The 5,434-nt window shown below is 29.8% G+C and overlaps 1 long non-coding RNA gene across 1 annotated transcript; it reads left to right on the top strand.

Annotated features, from left to right (window-relative positions):
- Window positions 1-1,074: 1,074 nt before the first annotated feature.
- LOC135680891 (uncharacterized) lies at window positions 1,075-4,559 on the top strand. The gene is made up of 3 exons (XR_016144845.1): window positions 1,075-1,428; window positions 1,803-3,161; window positions 4,019-4,559. It is a non-coding gene; the product is annotated as an uncharacterized LOC135680891 (long non-coding RNA).
- Window positions 4,560-5,434: the final 875 nt, after the last annotated feature.

Here is a 5,434-nt window from a genome sequence, read left to right as displayed (position 1 = left end):
CTTTCTTTTCCAGGAAGGCTGTTTATCTTTTGGAATTAAAAGCTATCTATGATAATTTTCTAACTTTTTAGTATTATAGATACCATCTAAGAGATTAGGCAGTCTTCAGGCTGTTAAAATTTTTCATTGATGCCCAGTGGTTGGAAAACTATGATTCAATATCGGTAGGTAACTTAATTTCATCCAGCTTATGTTTTTACACCTTCAAATGAAAGATTTGCCATGAAAACGTTTCTCGCCGAAACAGACAAATGTAATATATGCTAGCTAGATTTATGTCTGACTTTTGTTTCTTTAATACTCTGTTTGCTTAATGTTATCAGTAGTTTCATTATCTTTAGGCCAAAAAATTTTACAAGTGAAGAAACTAGACGGAAAACCACTTGCTTGCTGACTTGAATTTCTTGGTACGTTAAGACATTGTTATCGCTTTTAAAACTTTATTTCTAAGAATCGTTTTTACTTCATATGTTTTATATGTGTGAATAAGAGAATTCTCTTTTTTAAGATTATCATCAAGTCAAAGTGGTTTATCTGCTGAAATCTAAAATTTTACTTAGGTGAGTATTCCATTCCTTGAAAGTATCAAATGTTTAATTGTATCAGTTGGCAACAAAGTCATTATATTTCTACTCTATGATATGCAAAGCCTTTTGAGAAACAGCGTTAAGTTTTAAATGTGAGCATTAAAAATTGTTCAAGTAGGTTGAAATAATTTTCTTCTCCTTGAAATTTTTTCTCTTTCTTTTTTAGGTTTGGTTTTCAACATTAAAACCATTTTCAATTATCCTTAAATCGTCTTCTTATCCTGCGATTTGATTGCACTGGTGTTTATTTATAATTCATCACTGATTGTATTTGTCCTAAAAAAATTTGATTCTAGTTTTTGTTTTCAGAAAGAAATCATTTTTGGAAAAAGTAGCATTTGAGTACGGTGAGCTTCTTGAATTTTTTTGCAGATCGATTTAATGGATCACAGTATTATTAAAATATGAAATGTTACATTATCTAATTGTGATATCATGGAATAAATATCAAACTATGAAAACGCTGTTAGCATTTATATTTCTGGTATGGATTATGCCATGAGGTTGACCGAGATAATGCCATGACTCATGTTGTAAATTTGTTTCTCAAATGGTACACACAACCTAAGCAGACAATCAGTAATCCTATTCAGCGTATAAATAAGCAGTAACTACTTCCAACGAGTTTTGCAAAAATTTTATATGTAAAGAGATACCAACACTTTGTTTCTTCATTCTTCAAAAGGATTCTGTTTGCAACTTTAACCTTTGCTGCAGAGGGTAAAACTTTAATTGATCCCATCAGATTCCTAAAAACATAAATTTACTCTTTCCGCATTTTTTACAGCTTTGCATAATTTACTTGCTTAATAAACAAAGATGGATGAACACTGCTTTTTTGGTGAGTTTTACTATTAACTCTCGATCCATCCTTCATTTCTATTCTTTTTGATACTGTTTTTAGTCAGGCTCTGTCAATTAAAGAAATGCTGGAAGACACTGCAAATGCTTTGTGAATTTGAAATTTTTATAATTCATGACGAAAGATAAATACTTCTGATAAATTTTGAACTAAGTTTATTCTTTAAAAACATTCTGGTAACTACAGTTTACATATCAGTCTCCAATCACGCTGCCGAAAACAGGTTTATCTTTTTTTAACCATTCCTTGAGTTTTCGTGAATCTACCGCGATACAGACAATTTCCAGTTATTATGCATCTATAATTTCACGCTTTGCATCCGTAAATTGCTATCATTTTTTATATTTTTAAAGGTTGAAAGAGAATTACATTCAATTCTTGATGATTATAGAAACTTCGAGCCCAAACAGCTGATTCGAAGGCAAGTTTACATAAAGGTTTGGTTAAATTTCTTTCTTGATACATAGATTTGAATTTTTTAGGCCTAAACATCGAACTCTTCATGACTGAAAGCTTTTTCTTTCTTTTCCAGGAATGCTGCTCATCTTTTCAGAATTAAGATCTATTTGTGATAATTTTTTTAATTACTTAGAATTAAAGATATTATTTAAGAAATGTAACAGTCTTATGCTTTCAGGTGGTTGAAATTATCATTGAAGCCAAGTGGTTTGAAATCTAGAATTCAATAATGGTAGGTAATTTTAATCTTATCCAGTTTTAATTTTACAGCTTTAAATGAAAGATTTGTTGAGAAAATGTTCAAAGCTGAAACACAATCATATAAAATGTGCAAGTTGAATTTATGTTTAATCTTGTTTTCCTTTGACTTTATTTTCTAAATTTAATCAGTAGTTCCCTTAGCGTTAGGCCTAAGAAAAGAAACAAGACAAAAGTCAAGGAACAAGGCAAAAAACTCCCTCGTTTGCTGGCTTGGAGTTCATGGTAAGCTTAGATATTTTCATCGCTATTAATCTTCTTTGAAAATCTCGATAGTCGTTTTTCCGTTCTTTTAGATAATTATTAACTCATTAGTGTCCAATTTAGTATTCGTCTCTTTTGATATTCTTTCTATGGTTTTCTTTCCTGAACTCATAGTCTTTAATAGTCATTCTCTTTGATACTCATATAATGTCTTTTTGCCACAAAATAAAATCATACGATGAAACTAGACACGGTGCATGTTGATATTCAAATCAAAATCTTGTGAGAAACAGAATTTAAAAGCAATATTTACTGCATTTGACAATAAACTTAATAGTTTTTATTTTTTATTTCAGGCTTTGCACCACTGAGAACACATAAGATAAATTACAGTACCATCTGTACCAGACTGCAATATCTTTAAATTTTTTTCTTAATTTAGCCTGTTAAGATGTCTTGCATTTCAGTTTCTGCGAATTGGCGGTAAAAATAATGTAAATTGAAGTTCAAAGAGGGAAATGTGGTGAGTAAATATTTCTGTATGAATAAGACTAAGACAACACTTGTAGAAAAATAAAATTTCCTTGAGTAACAAATGCTAAATAATGGATGTTACAAATTTTATAATGCATAAAACCTTTTTTTCTCTACTGTTTCGAGAATGACTATAAATATAAAATACACAGAAATAAAATCATAAAAACTTTATTTTTCTAATCATATTGTGCTAAGAAATTTTTACATATTTTCATTTCAGGCAGTTTTTGAATTATATTTACAGCAAAGCTTGGGTAAGGATCTACATATGTTGAGCTTCTTAAGACAAAACTCTTAAGACAAAACTTCTTAATACAATTTTGAAATATTTGCATCCATTGTGTTCCGCAATAAATTCATTATACAATCATTACTAATAATTCATTTTAGACTACAGTCGTTATAATTGGGATATAAGTTTCATTTTTGTTGGTTTTTTTGAAAAGCTTTCAATCCAAAAATGTCTTTACCTTTCACATTCAATTGACAAAAAATAAATCTTTAATTTGATAAGAGTCTAGTTGTTTAGATTTAACCTTCAAACCATACTCTTAGTGTCTAACTCCTCAATGCAGTTTTTCAACAGAATACTAATTGCCTCTCATCAAAGTTCTTAAAAACAGAGCAAAATACTTTATATGTACATAATCAAATCCCTTGAATAATGCAGATTTCACTACTCTTCCTTTTACTTTTTTTGCCCAAAATTTGGATTTGCTTGATATCCTCAGAAATTAAAATTAATAGAAATAACTGATGTTTGTAGAGTTGCTAAATAATCTAGTAAATTATTTTAAATTTGTTTGCGTCTTCATCGTTTTATGCTTTCAATAAGTCAATCCAATAATTTAGAGCAACTAGCTTTTAATGCAGCTTAAAATTTATATTTCCCCAGCTAGTTTTTAGTTGTATTTCTTTTAAACTTCCATTTTTACAGTATTTTTAATTTGAAACAATACCATGCATTTATAGAATTGTTAAACAAATTTGTTGGTCTAAAACATGTCCAGGAAATATAGACTATTGAAAAATACCTACAAAAATACTTAAAAGGAGTTATGCATGTTAATTTATTTGTTATACTTGCAATAATTTTTTCATCTTTTTTTAGAAGATGAAAGTTGGCTATTGGTTTGGCTCTGGACCTGTTGCAAATGTCAATCTACGGTGAGCGCGCTTCATTTTATAGCATTTCGTGGGCTTGCGTTTGGGCTGAAACCGTGCATGGCAAACTCGTGCATTTCTTAAAAATAATTAGTTCAGATTTAGGCTCAATTTCTTCATTTTGTTCATATTAGTTCTGAAAGTTTCGTAAAGACTTCTGAGTACCAAAGGGCCAAAGCAGTATTTTTTAGATACAAAGTTAACACCGGGTGACGAAATCTCACGTAAAACAAGCCAAGACACTTTATCAGACGCAAAGAGTTGACCCTGGCTATCATCTTTGTTAATTTGAGCAAAAACAGGCACCTAATTTTCTAAGGAACCGTTTCCATTCTATCTTTACATTTATTCAAAGAATCATTTTCAAACAGTTTTTAAGATTGAGAATGATCAATACTAAGGTTTGTTAATATCGGGTCATCTTTGGGGTCTATTTTTTTATATTTTGTTTCTTATAAAAATAATGCGTTTAGTTCAGAAGAATGTTCTTATCGGGAAACACGCATAATTTTCTGCCTTTTTGCTAGTAAGATTACTGACACTAGTAAGATTTCGAGTAAAAATTGAAAGCATTTTCTTGCTGTTTGTCCTTCATGACTAAATATCTCATGAAAATACAAAGGAAACAAAGTTACTTTTAGGCTCTTTCTTCGTGATGACAATTAATTAATACTTGCATAAAAAAGGTTATACCTGGTCCCAAACGGGACCTTTATGATGGACAATTTCAAACTGACTGAGTTGACACTTCTAAGCTATGAAAATTCATGTATGGTTTGAAGAGATTTTTATTTCAAGTGGGGTTTGACAAAACGATAAATTTTAGCCAAAGTCATACCTCTAAGCTATCCAAATCAAAATTTCAAAAGAGTTTTTGCATGGAAACTTGAATCTCGATATTTTCAACCTAGAATTGTTAAAGTCCTTGTCATCACTTTTTCACATTATTTAGACCTAAGCATTAATTATCATCCAATTTTTGGACCTAAATAGACACGCCAAACAAGAAACTACACAAAAGGATATGATGAATTAATGAAATGCGTCATATCAAACTAAGTTAAGACTTGAAACTGTTTTTCGGAGAATTAAGCTGATTTCTGTTTTAGTATATATCACGACTATAATAAGACGCCGGAAGAAAGGCTTTTTGGGAAATTTTTTAAGAATAAAAAAGGAAATACCGACTAAGTTTGGATACCTAAAGATTAAAAAAGCTATACAATATTTGTTTTCATCTTGTCTTTATATGTTAGGTTTAGTGTTCCAAAAAAGAGAATTTCAAAACTTTTATGGCACAACTGACTTCAAAGTAATATTTTGAAATAAACAAATAAAGTCTACTAGTATTTCTGTAAATTCC

The sequence above is a fragment of the Rhopilema esculentum genome, chromosome 18, assembly GCF_057945365.1.
Source record: "Rhopilema esculentum isolate cy_ngs chromosome 18, ASM5794536v1, whole genome shotgun sequence".
Classification (NCBI taxonomy): domain Eukaryota; kingdom Metazoa; phylum Cnidaria; class Scyphozoa; order Rhizostomeae; family Rhizostomatidae; genus Rhopilema; species Rhopilema esculentum.
The sequence above is the reverse complement of the archived record's forward strand: the minus strand, read 5'-3'. Positions and strand labels throughout refer to the sequence as shown.